Here is a 17,167-nt window from a genome sequence, read left to right as displayed (position 1 = left end):
TCCGACGACCCGATAAAAAAAAATTGAAAAAACTCTGCCTCCCTGGGAGGCTCAATCTGACTGCAGGCTCTCTGCAACAACAGCTCTTATTTAGCTGAGGGCGGGCCACCCGGTGACGTAAATGGGTGACCCAGCCCCCTCTGACATTACGTTACGTGACGAAGATGAATGGACATTGCAGGGTTGTTTTTCTTTTTTAATAAATTGTCTACTGTCATTTTGACACTTTTTTTGGTGAATGGGTAGGGGTACAATGTATGCAATACCCATTCACATAGAGGGGGCTGGGATATGGGTGTCCCCTTGTTAAAGGGGGCTTCCAGATTCTGATAAGCCCCCACCCGCAGTCCTCCGCAACCACCGGGTACCCCTGTGCCATTTAAAAAAAAATTGGTTTCCTATTAAAATCCATACCAGACTTGAAGGGCCTGGTATGGATTTTTGGGGGATCCCTATGGCATTTCTTTTTAAAATTTTGGTGCAGGGTTCCCCTTAATAGCCATACCAGCCCCTTTCTGGTATGGATTTTGGGGGGACCCCCACACAATTTGTGGCATTTTTTTGCATTGATACATGACCCCTGGGGTAGGACCCTGGTCCCCAAACACTAACATGGCAATAACTTGCATATAAGCCTTTAAAATTAGCACTTTTTTATTTTCATGTTAGTGTCCTATAGACTTTAACAGCATTCCGCAGCTTTCGAATTTGCAGAGAACACCGCATATTGTTCGCTGTTCGGTGAACGGGCGAACACGCAATGTTTGAGTCGAACTTATGTTCAACTTGAACATTGGGCTCGTACCTAGTGGTCAGTGTAAATCCCCATTACATTGGTGGCCAGTGTAGAAACTCTTCTTTATATTGGTAATCTGTAAAAAATCCAAACTTGCATTTGTGGTCAGTTTCAAATCATCCCTATCATTGGTGGTCCATGGAGAAGCCCCTTGAAATTAGTGGGGAGCGTAAATCCCCCTTTACATTGGTGGCCAGTGTAGAAATCCCCCTTTTTTTGGTTGTTGATGTGAAATCCCCCATTACATTGCTTGTCAGTGTAAATTCTTCATTCCATTGGTGATCAGTGTACATTTTTCCTTTACGTTGGTGGTAAGTGCAGAATTGCCCTTACGATGGTGGTCAGTGTAAATCCCCCCTAACTTTGGCGGTTGGTGTAAAAGTGTCACCTTACATTGGTGGTCAGTACAAATCTCCCCGACAATGGTTATCAGTGTAAATTCCCCCTGACATAGGGGTCATTGTATATTTCCCCTTACACTGGCGGTTGGTGTAAATGCTTCTATTATATTGGTGTCAGTGTAGAAATCCCTCTTTATAATGATGGGTGGCATAAAATTCCCATTACATGGTGGTCAGTACAAATTCCCCCTCACACTGGTGGTCAGCGTAAATCCCCCCCCCCCCCCACATTGTTGGTCATTGTAGAATCACCCACTATATACTTGCCAAAGATTTTCAGCTTTGCTCTACATGATTCAGAATTTTTCACAGTGTACTGTCTCCTAACTAATCCCATCCCCCACCACTAACACTGATCCCATCAACCCCCCAGCATTGCCATTGATATCAGGTGTCCTAGAATCCTTAAGAGTTTTCTATCTATTGATGGGTCCCCTCACTTCCCCAGTTCATGGTGTGCAATCAGTAAGCAGTAATGATGTGCACTAACCTCTTGCAACCAATCATTGAGCAGTAAGGATATACAGTAACCTCAAGCAACCAATCAGTGAGCAGTAATAAAGTGCAGTAACCTCTAGCAACCAATTAGTGAGTGATATGAATGTCCAGTAACCTCTAGCAACCAATCAGTGAGCAGTATTAATGTAGAGTTATCTCTAGCAAATAAATGACAAGAACAAGTTGTGTGCTGTAACCTCTAGCAAATAATCAGTGAGCCATAATGTGTGCTGTAACCTCTAGCAGCCAACCAGTGAGCGGTGATGATACATTGTAACCTCTGACAACCAGTCGCAATTGCTGTTGATCTAATTCAGGAAACTGATTTTGAATCTAGCTGCAAGAAAATGTTTGCCCAATCGGTATTAAAGATGGCCCAGGAGCAGAGAGATGACCTCATCAAACTGATGTTACCCTTTCACTGTTCAGTCATAGGCTGGCGGTAGCATCTGAGATTTTTGTACATGCCACGTGCTTTTAACATGTGAGTACCTGTCAGTTTTTAATAAATGTTTGCCTAGCTGTTTTCACATAATATGCTCTTTCCTTCTAATGTGGTTAATGTACATGGTTCTCATGAGTTTGATATCTGGGAGCTGATCCGCCTGACCATTGGAGGAGGATGCCTACAGGGCTTCTGGAGGTGCCTGCCTGGTTACACGCCATATTAATCTCTATCATCTGAGATGCATAATATTTAATAAGAGGCTCATCTGTGGCAGAGGGTCACGTGATGGAGTGTCTTTCACACCATCATATATTCTGATGTGGATGAATTCAGGAATATGCACCATGTTTTTTTGGTGGATGAACTTTTGAATTATGAATTGCATTCTTTCACTGACAATTTATGTTGGACTGTTCACCTACTATGTTAGTGCACTTTATGAGTATTTTTTTTTAGATTGCATTTAATCTTATAGTCATCATTTTATCTGGTAGCACACTTATTCAATGTTTATATGTTTTGATCATCTTGGTATTCAGGTGCAAAATAGTAGGTGCATCTCTGGATATAAGGTATTGCACTAAGCGCAATTTTTTTTATTATTATTTAAGTAGTAGCTATACAATGACCAAGAGGTTAAATACAGTCAAATAGTAGGCAAATTTGTTTGGTAATGTTGACACATCGGGGCTGATTTACTAAAGGCAAAAAGACTGTTGCACTCTACAAGGGCATTTGCTCCAGAACTTAGTAAATGAGGTAAAGCTTCACTTTGCAAAGAATACTGTACCCAATCATATGGACTGAAAAAGAAAAAAACTGCATTTTTGCTTGCACATAATTGAATGATGGAAGTCAGCAAAGCTTCCCCTCATTTACTAAGCTCTGCGCAACTGCCCTTGGCTAAATGGGGTTGATTTACTAAAGGCAAACAGACTGTGCACTTTGTAACGTTATGTTTTTCACTGGATGAAGTTTAGGTTGGTAGCAATTATCAACCTTTATAAGAGTCTTTCTATTACTATGCTATGGCCTGGAAACATGCTCTATGCTTGTATACAAGAATTCCACAAAATGTTGGCAGCCTTTTAAACTCATGTTAACACTTTGCAAACTGTTATTAAATTCAGCTGATTGTGGCACAAAGTTGCCAGCTGTACTCATAATATACAGTTGTTTAGTGTTGAATATCACTATGTCTGTCTTGATCAGTCTCTTTCCATATGGTATGAAGACTGAAATGATTAGCAGTGACATTGTCTCTCAGTCACCACAGCTGCATTATCATAGATTCTTTTAAAGGAATGTGTGATCCTTCCTGTAATTTCCAAGTGCAGAAGTGACTGGAGTGAGGAAAGCTGATACAAGTGTAATGGGCAGTATGCCTTTGGTTAACTATAATGTAGGGGGTTCCTACATGTTTTTATCTTGGGACCCAAATAAGAAAAAAATGTACTATACTAGGACCTAAGAAGATAATTAATATCAAAAGAGAATCAAATCCAAACAAAGGCATTTTATGTTTGGTGGTCATTCACCAAACATGGGAAAAAAATTGCAAAAAAAATAGCAATGAACTCTATTAAAGTCTATGGGAGTCAAAACTTGTATTTTTTTTTTTCTGGCCTTTTTCAAAACCAGATTGCAGGTTTTTGTTAAAAAAAAGGCATGGTTTAACTGGACACTACCACATGGAACATGCACCACAGAATTTTTTTTTTTTTTAATAAACTACTGCTTCTAAATGGCAGTTTCTGTCCTGGTTTGTTCTGTTTGTAAAAGCTATTGTCTTTGAATATGGTCATGAGCATGTTTGGTCGCTTATGTCACCCAGGATCCTCAGCTGCTCTATTTACATTACTGCAGCAGTCGGAGACCTGTCATTTAGTGGCAGGGTAGCATCATCATGTTGGTAGGTCAGAGGGCATCTCTCACCATGACTGACGCTAGATCTACAAGGCTGGACAAAGTGATTGATGTTGGATTTACATTAGGGGACAAAGCCTCCTCCCCTTGTAAGGCACCTTGAACTGATGGTAAAAGGGAAAAAGCCTTACCCCCACATCCTGGGCTCGGTAGATGTGGGGGGCCGGCGGGGATGGCTTATTAGAATAGAATCTGGAATCCACCTCAAGAATAAGTGATTCCCAAGATATCTGCCCCCCCCCCCCCCACCTGACTGAGTAAGGTGTACACAGTACCTTTTGTTGCACATTGCCAATATAATTTAAATAGTAAATAAAAACATAGACACCATAGAAAAAGTTATTTATAAAAAAATAAAAAAATATGTTCCCCTATTGTGAATTCAACACCAATCATGTCACCCAGCTATGTACAGCAACTCACACAAGTGAGTACACCCTTCACATTTTTGTGAATATTTTATTATATAGTTTCATGTGACAACACTGAACAAATGACACTTTGCTACAATTTAAAGTAGTGAGTGGCCAGCTTGTATAACAGTGTAAATTTGCTGCCCCCTCAAAATAACTCAACACACAGCCATTAATGTCTAAACCGCTGGCAACAAAAGTGAGTACACTACTAAGCAAAAATGTCCAGATTTGGACCAATTAGCCATTTTCCCTCTCCTATGTCATGTGACTCGTTAGTGTTACAAGGTCTCGGGTGAATGGAGAGCAGGTGTGTTAAATTTGATATTATTGCTCTCACTCTCTCATACTGGTCACTGGAAGTTCAACATGGCACCTCATGGCAAAGAACTCTCTGAGGATCTGAAAAAAAGAATTGTTGCTCCACATAAAGATGGCCTAGGCTATAATAAGATTGCCAAGACTCTAAAACTGAGCTGCAGTACTGTGGCCAAGACCATACAGCAGTTTAACATGGTCGACCAAAGAAGTTGAGTGCATGTGCTCAGCGTCATATCCAGAGGTTGTCTTTGGGAAATAGATGTATGAGGCTGAGGCTGCAAAGGTTGAAGGGGTGGGGGGGGGTCAGCCTGCGATTGCTCAGACCATACGCCGCAAACTGAATCAAATTGGTCTGCATGGTTGTCGTCCCAGAAGGAAGCCTCTTCTAAAGATGATGCACAAGAAAGCCTGCAAACAGTTTGCTCAAGACAAACTGACTAAGTACATGGATTACTGGAACCATGTCATGTGGTCTGATGAAACCAAGATAAACTTATTTGGTTCAGATGCTGTCAAGCGTGGAAAGCAGGTGAGGAGTACAAAGACAAGTGTGTCTTGCCTACAGTCAAGCATGGTGGTGGGAGTGTCATGGTTTGGGGCTGCATGAGTGCTGGGGAGCTACAGTTTATTACAGTTTATTACGGGAACCATGAATGCCAACATGTACTGTGAAATACTGAAGACTGGGCCACGGGGCAATATTTCAACATGATAAGGACCCCAAACACACCTCCAAGTGGACCATTGCCTTGCTAAAGAAGCTGAGGGTAAAGGTGATGGACTAGCCAAGCATGTCTTAAGACCTAAACCCTATTGAGCATCTGTGGGGCATCCTTAAGCGGAAGGTGGAGGAGCGCAAGGTCTATAACATCCACCAGCTCCATGATGTCATCATGGAGGAGTAGAAGAGGACTCCAATGGCAACCTGTGAAGCTCCAGGCTGAAGAGGGTTAAGGTAGTGCTGGAAAATAATGGTGGACACACAAAATATTGACACTTTGGGCCCAATTTGGATGTTTTCACTTAGGAGTGTACTCACTTTTGTTGCCAGTGGTTTAGACATTAATGGCTGCGTGTTGAGTTATTTTGAGGGGATAGCACGTTTACACTGTTGTACAAGCTGTACGCTCACTACTTTACATTGTAGAAAAGTATAATTTCTTCAATGTTGTCACATGAAAAGCTATAATAAAATATTTACAAAAATGTGAGGGGTGTACTCACTTTTGTGAGATACTGTAGCTCTAGAGTCAAGCAAGAGGAGTGACACTCTGAGGACATGCCTACCCAATGATACTGCCCTCTTACTACTCCCAGCTGGGGAGAATATTGACCAAATATTGTCATATTCATATTTGATCAATGATACCACCTGAGATCCCTGCCGGCTTGTTTATACTTTGAAACAAGTCAACTGGAAGCTGGTAATAATAGTGAATACCACCACTAAATGAATGACTTCCAGCTGCATCAGCCAGAGGTTCGAGAGGGCAAAACTAAACCATTCTGGTCACCCATTCACCAAACTGTGTATAGTATGGGTTCAGGTAGAATTCATGTCCTTAACCCAAAGCTAAGTTCTACTCTTCCCCATTTATGTAAGCTTTAGAAATATTCTTAACCCAAAGCTAAGTTCTACTCTTCCCCATTTATGTAAGCTTTAGAAATATCCTTAACCCAAAGCTAAGTTCTACTCTTCCCCATTTATGTAAGCTTTAGAAATATCCTTAACCCAAAGCTAAGTTCTACTCTTCCCCATTTATGTAAGCTTTAGAAACATTAATTTCTCCTTATACAAAATGTGTTCCCTTCTTTACTGCTACCAGGGTCTCTTCACAGTACAACCTAGCCTATGTAATAGCCTCTCCTCCCCTGCCTTTTACATGTTCTAGATCCTAGTAGATGCTCATGCTGCCTATAATATGCGTTTTATTGTTTCAAAGGTTTTGAGAGGGTTGGAGGTGTCATGAGTGGGAATATTTATTATGTTTTTCCTCAATATAAACAGATGTCCCTGTTTAACTGCATTAATTATAGTCCCTAAGTCTCAGATTGCGGTAAAATATGAAATTAATTATAAAATGTGCTTTATGACTTACCACTGATCTTATGCTTGGAGAAACTAGGCTACATTCGCTAGACGACCATGTGACAACCCATCAAAAACACATCCATGACCCAATTTGGTTCCCAACCTATTGTTTAAAAACACTTATGTGGAGTATTTGTAATTCTGGTCAGCATGTGATCCAAACATACTGCCAGCTTGGTGGCCTCACTTTCTTTCCACTGCAGCTAGAAAATGCAGCTTGGTTCATTATCCCTCATCCCTCAGCATTTCACTGGATAATTAAGGAGCAGCAATATAATGATGAGGAAATACCTTTGCTCTCCTCTCCTGTTGGCATTTTCCTTGTAAACAGTGGAGCACTGCTTGGCCTAAAATGCTGCCCCTCCTTCTTCCAGTCTGAATTCTGCTGTGCAGAGAATTGCAGATGGCTAATATCAAGACAGCTTCTGTTACTTATGTTCCATGTAAAAAATGAACTGTCATGAATTTTTAATTAGCAAATAACTGGAACAAGTTGTGTTTATTAATATCTTCCAGGAATTCAGCTTTAGAAAAAGCAACAACATATTTATATTATGCTAACCACTTCAGCCCCGGAAGGTTTTACCCCATTCCTGACCAGAGCAGTTTTTGCAATTCGGCACCGAGTCCCTTTAACTGGTAATTGCGCAGTCATGCAATGCTATACCCAATCAAAATTTGCATCCTTTTTTCCCACAAATAGAGATTTTTTTTGGTGCTATTTAATCACCTATGAGGTTTTTATTTTTTGCGCTATACACAAAAAAGCAACAATTTTGAAAAAAACAAAACAATATTTTTTACTTTTTGCTATAATAAATATCCCCAAAAATGTTTTTAAAAACATTTCTTTTTCTTCATCAGTTTAGGCCAATATATATATTCTTCTACATATTTTTGGCAAAAAAAAAAAAAGTTGCAATAAGCATATATTGATTGGTTTTCACAAATGTTATAGCGTCTACAAACTATGGGAAAGATTTATGGCATTTTATGGCATTTTTATTATTATTTCTTTTTTTTTCTAGTAATGACAGTGATCTGCGATTTTAAGTGGTATTGTGATGGACAGAACGGAAACCTTTGACACATTTTTGGGGCAAAATTACATTTATACCACAATCAGTGCTATAAAAAATGCACTGATTACTGTGTAAATGACACTGGTAGGGAAGGGGTTAACACTAGGGAGCAATCAATGGGGTTAAATGTGTGCTCCCTCAGTCTGTTCTAATTGTATGGAGATAGGACTGAGTAGGATATAAGACATATTGCTGTTCCTACTTACTAGGAACAAACGACATGTCTCCTCTCCTCTGACAGCACACAAATCCCTGTGCTGGCGCTCGTGCACGCGATCGTGTGGGGTCGGCGGCGATCGCGACCACCGACCATGCGCATCGGGTCACCCGCCACGCAGCGGGTGCGCACGTGCGCTCTGGCAGCTTTTAAAGGAACCCCTTATGTGGTTTTGCACTCTGCAAGAGCCGTTGCTCCAGAGCTTAGTAAATTAGGTAAAGCTTGACGTTTCAAAGAATACCCAATCACATGCAAGGAAAAAAAAAAAATTTTGCTTGCACATGATTGGATGATGGAAGTCAGCAGAGCTTCTGCTCATTTACTAAGCACTGGAGCAAATGCTCTTACAGAGTGCAACTGCAAAGTGCACATTATTTGCCTTTAGTAAATGAACCCCTTTACTGTATAAACTGTGAAAGCAGTTTACCTCCTATTTTATTTACAATTAATTTTACATGAATTGGACTTGGGTACTTTTGGCTTCACAGATAGTTATCCTAAATGGCTGCAGCCACTGTACATTTTGGATCACATTGTGACATTTATCCATGCACTGACATACTTGACAGAAACACATTACTTAATTTAATGAGTTAAACTGCTGCATGTCTACGTGGTCATTTTTTGATGACTGATTCCCTTCAAAAGCAAAAGAAAAAACCCCACTGAAAAAATCTGCTGAGATAGTTTGTTAATTAGGCCTTGACGAACATATGTTGCAGTTTAAATTCACAGCCATGCTGTACCGTAACCCTAATTGTCTGCTATGTTCAGAAAGTGATATGAGCTTTCTAATAACTTTCCTAGTCTGCAAGTTAATTGCAATGCAAGATTTCAGTTGCCAAACCACCACAGCACTTTCCAGGACTTGTAATTTTGCCTTCAGCTAATGAAAATGCATATGCTGTACATCTGTATTGGCGAGTTTAGTCTTGACATTCCTTCATCTCATGCAATATTTGTCAAATGGTACAAAAAAAAGAAGAAAAAAATGAAAAGGGTCAAGCAGGCTTTGTACAGATGTGTTCTGAAGGCAGATGTGATATGTCCAACCAAGCCTGCACTTATTCTTAGCTGGCTCTAGCCACCTGTGTCCAATTTTTGCTGATGAGTCTCTGTGATATATTTATATAGCTTACTGTTGTAATCAGCTAATTATGCCTGCTTTAGAGATCACAAGTAATTCAACTCAACCAAATCAAATAATTATTGTTCTGTTGGTATCATATTAAGAGATATCGTAGGGACAAAAAACAAAACAAAAAAACTGACCTTATTTTGGAATTAAAACTTTAGCTTTGTTTGAAAGAAGGTGTCCGTGTTGCGCAGAACAGTTGGTTAGATTCAACATAGAGTGGAAAATGAAAAGCTAAAACTGATTATTGGTTATTAGAAACACCTGTACACCTAGGACCCCTATTTCCTAGAGCGGAAAGGGAGGTGAAATGAGGTAAAGTGAACTTGGGCCTGTAGGGAATCAGATGACCCACTAATTGGATGCTCACTGCAGATAATTCATGCACTCCAAATGACCCCTTGTTAGTTTACTACTGCACAGTTTCGAAATCCTTCACCGCTGGCCTCTGGTAGACATTTAGAGCAAAATCCAATTCACCAGTGGAGGGTACAAGAGTTTATAAATGGTAGATTCTTTACCTTAAAAGTTATAGACCTATTAGTGTAATATTATTCTACATTTAAGATGTTACGCTAATACATTTTCGGTATTAGAGTTTTTTTGGCACTGGGGTAATCTTGGCACACAATGGGAATTAATTTCTGCGTTGAAATAAGGGTCAGCATCAAAGGGACTTGGGCTGCAAAAGTGCACGCTTTAGGCCCCTTTCACAGAGGTGATTCGATCAGGTCTGCCTTTCAGTTTTTCAGGCCGACATGATCAGACCCTCCAGTCTCTACTATGGAGTGGCAGATGTCAGCGGACACATGTCTGCTGACATCCATTGCCATCTGATCCAACCCTGTCTGGCAAAAACAGATGGATGGAGAACCTATTTCCTGTCTGTCTGGCGGATCAGATGGCATGGGATGGAAACGGGCCAGGCAGTACATTTCCCACATAAAGAGTGAGGCAAAGTGGACCCGAACCTTTCATCCACCTACTCAGTGGGGACCAGTGGAGAGATCCCCTCTGAGACCACCATCCGTGAAAGAGAATTCCACATCCTTTCCACTCTTACCATAAAGAACCCTCTATGTAGTTTAAGGTTAAACCTCTTTTCTTCTAATTTTAGTGAATGGCCGCATATCTTATTAAACTCCCTTTCGCGGAAGAGTTTTATCCCTATTGTGGGGTCACCAGTACAGTATTTGTACATTGAAATCATATCCCCTCTCAAGCGTCTCTTCTCCAGAGAGAATAAGTTCAGTGCTCATAAACTTTCCTCATAACTAATGTGCCCAGAACTGGACGGCATACTCCAGGTGCGGCTAACAAGCTTCAAGCTTTACCTACACTTACAGTAGGAAGAGACGCAGTTCTGGTGTGCCTGTAGACATTGGCCCTACTGGATGTACAAGGGAACTAGTAAGTGGTGGGACATTCTCACATTGACAGGAGATCAGTATATGTGTGGTGGGAGCTGCACTGCATTGAAGGGGTCAGTTTGTGCATGTTGCAAGGTCCTAAGTACGAAAGAAATATGCCAGATGAACTAGTCAACCTTTGAATTACCTTGGCTCAAAGTGGATAGAGAAAATTCACCCAACAATTTGAATTCCAGCAACTGCTCTGCTACATCATTGGTAAATTGATATTGCAAATATTCATTTCACCTAATGTTACACACAAGAAGATCAGATCCCCTGTGTTCCATGGAACAGAAAGAGCATATAGATGACATATAAGGGAAAAATGCTAAACTGATGATCATGTGTACATTTTTGGAATTTTGGAGTTGCAGTATTGCTTGATGTGAGCCAAATCCTGAAGCAGTAATGAGCCCCAAAGCAAACATTTATTATATTGCAGTGCAGTGGGTACATTTTATTGACAGATATTAAACTCAAAAGCAATTTTATATATATATATATATATATATATATATATATATATATATATATATATATATATATATATATATATATATATTGCAGCTTAACAATTCTTAGATGTGATGGATGTATTAGTTTTCTTTTTTAGGCTTTCTTTCTTCTATTTTCACCTGGGGATCTGGCCAGTAAGCCTGTTGCTTTTCAAAAGTACAAGCTCTCTTACAGATTTATTAGTTTATAGGTGTGAGGCAAACCATTTAACACTAGCACGGGTCCTACAGTGATGAGCTTTTATTTATGTATGTGAAACCTTTTTTCCTAAAAGGAAAAAAAAAAAGTGCTTGCTGTAACTGATTCTAATGTGTGAGCTCAAATGCAATTTGTTGGTGTATTTAAAGTTGTGAGTACATTTAACACTACCCCCCCAGACTGACAATGCTGCTGTCTGCTGTGTCCCCTGTACTCCTTTATCCAGAACGGGGTCACTCTAATACAGGAGGTGTGTTACTGGCCAGATCACCAGATGAAAACACAGGGGGAAAAGCCTAAATAAAGAAAAGTGTTGCAGCTAATATAATAAATGCTAAGCACAAAACTGCAGCGTAAATAATTTACTTCTCCACATATATCTATTACTGGCTGATCTCTATATGCTGTTCTTTTATTAGGAAGCCTAAAGTTCAGCTTTAATATTTACTAGTCACCAGGGCTTTTTTTCTCAAACAATAGGTGATGGAACTCAACCACGATCCCCCCAAAAACCCCTCCCCCCTCACACATACCCTCCAAATCACATCAAATAGTGGGTGTGGTCATATTACACAAACAGTAGAAGGGTCTTAAAGGGGCATTAAATATCAGGATTGCATTACATACAGAGTGCAGAGTTCAAGGGGGTTACACACAGAGTGCAGAGCTGTTACTTGTAAACACAGAAACCAGACTTCTGTGTTTACAAGTGATAGTGGTGAGCAGGCACCAAAGGGTCTGAGCAAGAGGTGGTGGAACTGAGGTCCACCAAGTTCCCCCTGAAAAAAAAGCCTGGCTAGTCAGTATAGTATTAAGCAGCTACAACACTACATACAGAATCCTATACCCACAGTTGATCCACTGGAAGGCACCCCCCCCCCCCCCATAACATATTATCCAATTTGCTCCATCATTGAGAGAAAAATACATTCCTTCCTGATTCCCCAGAAGGCAATTTGACTTTCCTTGGATCATCAATCTCTGGGGCTATTACCTCCAAATGTTTACTCATAGTTATATAGTAGTTTGTGGATGTAGGAATACATCCAGATCTTTTTTTTTTAAACAATCTACTGGATTGGCTAGAACTAGCCCATACCCTTACATATCTTTTTTCTGCAAACCCATTGTCCCAAAAACCAGGCTGCAGTAACCACCAGTGCCTAGTTCTAGCCCTACCCTCTCTGATATTCCATGTGTTCCTATTGGCTAATAAGGCCTCCCATTCTAAGAATGGGCCAATAGTAATATGCAGGAGGTGGGATGGGGAGGGTCAGTATGCTTCAGTGATGTAATATTTAGAAACTTGCTGGCTACAGCAGAAATGTCACTGGGCAGCAGGCACTGGTGCATGCATGCATTGCAATTTGGTGTTTGCATTATCGTTTCTTAACCTTTAGGTATCAATCAGGTACTAAATAAAGAACAAACAAAAATATCGCGCTTGGGGCAAAACCTAAGAGCTGCAACTAAAAACCATCAAATATCAAATTATGGATCAGATCAAAAAAGTTATACATAAAGTTGCGCTAAATATGCGTGAAATCTAAAAGTAATAAAACCCAGTATAGATTATATAGAAAAAGCGAAAAAATCAAAAGAACACCGTATAAGAAATTCAATCAAAAAAAGTTATACATAAAGTTGCGCTGAATATGCGTGAAAACTAAGGTGAGAAGAGTAATAAAACTCAATATAAATTGTATAGAAAGAGCAAAAAAAAAATTAATTAAACAAGCACCATATACAAAATTCAATAAAAAAAAGAAAGTCCTTATAATTAAGAAATTCTGATTCCAACTAAAAAGTAATGAACAGGGAGATCAGTCCTTTTCACAAATTCGATGAGACCTTCCTGGGTTTGCCACTATCGCTTCCAGACCGGGAAAAAAAAGGTTTGACTCTTACCGCAATGGATGGACTCCAAATCATCGGAGTCATTAGCGCTGGCAAACAGCCCTCTGCAGGGTTCGTTTGTTCGTATTCCGTCCCCACACACTACTGAGGTACGAGTGAGTACGTGCGGATCATTCGAAGGTTACTGGCCCCAGTCGAAGAGTTCCGGAACTCGTCGAGTGTCCTGCTTTTCCTCTTGGTCACCACGGGGAAGAGACAAGGTGGCCGTCCCATCACTCTGAATTCCTAGAGCTCTCGAATGAATCGTAGAATACAAAGGTTTTTTCAATGCGCAAACAGGTTAAATTAGATGAGTTCAGTATGTGGTGAAATTCGCCAGTCCTGGAGTCTCATAAATGTCTTCCCTTTGCAGCCTGGGGCACTGGTGTGATCTTACAGCTGGTCGTGACTTCACAGGAACAGGAAAATCACATTTCCTGTTCCTGTGAAGTCACGGCCAGCTGCTTCTTGTTTCCTGCCTCCTGGTTCCCAGTATTCTCTGGATCCCTGTAAGATCACACCAGTGCCCCAGGCTGCAAAGGGAAGACATTTATGAGACTCCAGGACTGGCGATTTTCACCACATACTGAACTCATCTAATTTAACCTGTTTGCGCATTGAAAAAACCTTTGTATTCTATGATTCATTCGAGAGCTCTAGGAATTCAGAGTGATCGGATGGCCACCTTGTCTCTTCCCCGTGGTGACCAAGAGGAAAAGCAGGACGCTCGACGAGTTTCGGAACTCTTCGACTGGGGCCAGTAACCTTCGAATGATCCGCACGTACTCACTCGTACCTCAGTAGTGTGTGGGGATGGAATACGAACAAACGAACCCTGCAGAGGGCTGTCTGCCAGCGCTAACGACTCAGTTGATTTGTAGTCCATCCATTGCGGTAAGAGTCAAACCTTTTTTTCCCTGGTCTGTAAGCGATAGTGGCAAAGCCGGGAAGGTCTCATCGAATTTGTGAAAAGGACTGATCTCCCTGTTCATTACTTTTTAGTTGGAATCAGAATTTCTTAATTATAAGGACTTTCTTTTTTTGATTGAATTTTGTATATGGTGCTTGTTTAATTATTATTTTTTTGCTCTTTCTATACAATTTATATTGAGTTTTATTACTCTTCTCACCTTAGTTTTCACGCATATTCAGCGCAACTTTATGTATAACTTTTTTTGATTGAATTTCTTATACAGTGTTTTTTTGATTTATTCGCTTTTTCTTCATATCAATCAGGTACTGAAAGGTGTCATTTAAAATGTAGGTGCAGTTTTAGGTGTATCTCCTCTTTTTTCACTATTATACATTATAATTCTACCTTGCACTGCTCACCTTTACCACAGATAGTGTTTTTCAGATAGCGGCTATAGCTTTTCCTACAGTCAGAGTGCAGAGGAGAAAAAGCTACAGTGGCAGCCTGTAACTCACTATATTGTTGTAGGTATGGTTGCCTCCTCATCCCTTTAAACCCAAACACATATTAATTACACAGGGTCAGTGGCTGATTAAGGTGGTAATTAAACTCACTTGGTGCCTTATCTGCATTTAATTAGCCTCAGAACCTGTGTAATTCAAAGGTGTTTGGGTTTAAAGGGATGAGGTGTCAACTCTAGTTCTATGCAAGCCAGTTAGTGTGAAAACAGGATTATTATGTGTGGTAGTGAGGAAGAAGGCCTAGAGGTGGGGGAAATCCATGGCTTTAAAATGTGTGCTAACTTTTTTGTTACTGGAAATAGGTCAAGAAGTAAGTGCAATCCAAAATACCCGTTTTAAGCCATTTTGCCCTGTAGTCCATACGCAATGTCTGTTGTAGGCCTGCTCATATTTCTGCACTGCCCTGTGTATTATCATTGACCTCAGTGTTTTGTAGTGGCTTATTTTTAGATCCCATGCCAGAACTGCCAAGAACACACATTTCTTGTGTTAACCAATTACTGCATCCTGTTAAATCAAGTCCTGCTGGCCTTCAATGAGATGTTCATTTCTTTTTCTTTGAATGCTGACAAGTTTATGTGCTAGTCATACTGTGTAACAATGTCCCAAATAAACTGTCATGTTGTCTGCCAATGGAAGTGTGTGATGTAGCGGGCGGAAACATTGCATTCATTTTAACACTTTGAAAATTGTTCTTTGGAGACCTGTTCATGATGTAATAGCCATTTATACCAATATCTACCCATGGTTGTGTACACATTTGTATGTGCAACCTGTGGCTTTCAATGGATGCCCTGCAGTGGAGTAAATATAGTAAACCAGATGCAACAGACATATTTTAAAGTAAAACTATAAGCACACTTTTTTTTTTAATTTTGGATTGAGTAAAGAAGGGTTATAACCCCTGCCAGATTTGTTTCCGCCATCTGTGTCCCATTTTGTAGATTTTCCTTCACTTCCTGTCACATTTCCAAACAGGAAGTGAGAGGAAATCCCTGCAAATTAAGGGAATTCCTTGGGGGCCCCCAGGACACCAGGAACTAGTGTACCCATTGGAAGATTTTTCCTCTATTGCTTCTGTAATGTGCCTGCACTGTATGGTACTCACAGTAATTGAGTTAGAACCTGACACTGGTAGTTTTTGGCAAAGGGTTTTTAAAAAGTGCTCCAACCTGAATCCTACCCCATCCCTTTAAAACCAAACACATATTAATTACACAGGTTCTGTGGCTGATTAAGGTGGTAATTAAACTCACTTGGTGCCTTATCTGCATTACATTAGCCTCAGAACTTGTATAATTCATATGTGTTTGGGTTTAAAGGGATGAGGTGGCAACCCTAGCTACCCCTCAAACATATTTCTCGCATCACCCATGTTCTAAAACTTAACCTAACCCTTAAATAATTTTTTAACCCTTAAACAGAGATAAACCCTAACTGATTCTACAACCAATAACATTATTCCAGTCAAACTTGACAATATTTTGTTTGTTACACCGGTTACTAAGCGCATGCAGATAGAAAGAAACAAAATGCTTGTAGCTTGACACTGACAAATAAATCATATTTAATTTCGATAATAAAAATACATTCTCCAGATTCCACCATTTTATTGAACACCACCCAACTTGAGTGCACTTGTAATATTTATTTTTAACTGTTCCCATGCTTACAACTCTATAGTCTGAAAATTAGTTATATCATAAAAGCAATGAAAGGACCTTATGTCCTTTCATATTCTTACCTTTTATCAGGACATACTGTAGGTAGATGGAAAACTCACAAAAATAAAAAAAACACCAATAAAATTGCATAGCTGGATTTACTAACACTGGTGCACTTAGAATCGGGTGCAGCTGTGCATGGGAGTCAATCAGCTTCTAACTTCAGCTTGTTCAATTAAGCTTTGACAATAAAACCTGGAAGCTGATTGGTCTCTATGCAGAGCTGCACCCGATTTTGTACTCTCCGGTTTTTGTAAATCAACCCCATAATGTCAGGGGACATTCAACTTTTGCTTCTTTTAATTTTCTAACAAGGGTCAGCAGTGCCTACCCAAGAATGAGCAAATACATTTTGTGGAAATTTATTTTATTGCAAAATATAAAAATTTTGCTAAAGTGAAAATTCAAGTTCACATATTTAAACCGAACTTCATCCAAAAGAGAAGTTCCTTTTGTTTTCATCCACTCCCTCCTCTTTAACCACTGGCAGTTTTTTTTTTTTTTTGGGGGGGGGGGATTGCTCTGGTGATCTGAGTGGAAGTTTCACACATCCCAGAAGACTTTGAGACCATTAACAATGCACGGTACAGCTCATATATGCATAGCGTGAAGCCACAAGACTTCAATGCTGGTTTCTCTTAGTTAAGATGCCAGTGCC

The 17,167-nt window shown here is 40.0% G+C and overlaps 1 protein-coding gene across 1 annotated transcript in view; it reads left to right on the top strand.

The window, feature by feature from the left end:
- Positions 1 to 17,167, top strand: part of CFAP299 (cilia and flagella associated protein 299) — a 761,000-nt gene that overhangs the window by 293,018 nt on the left and 450,815 nt on the right. The window lies entirely within an intron of this gene.

Source organism: Lithobates pipiens, unplaced genomic scaffold, assembly GCF_037356315.1.
Source record: "Lithobates pipiens isolate NorthernLeopardFrog02 unplaced genomic scaffold, aLitPip1_a1.2 Scaffold_13, whole genome shotgun sequence".
Taxonomy (NCBI): domain Eukaryota; kingdom Metazoa; phylum Chordata; class Amphibia; order Anura; family Ranidae; genus Lithobates; species Lithobates pipiens.
The sequence above is the reverse complement of the archived record's forward strand: the minus strand, read 5'-3'. Positions and strand labels throughout refer to the sequence as shown.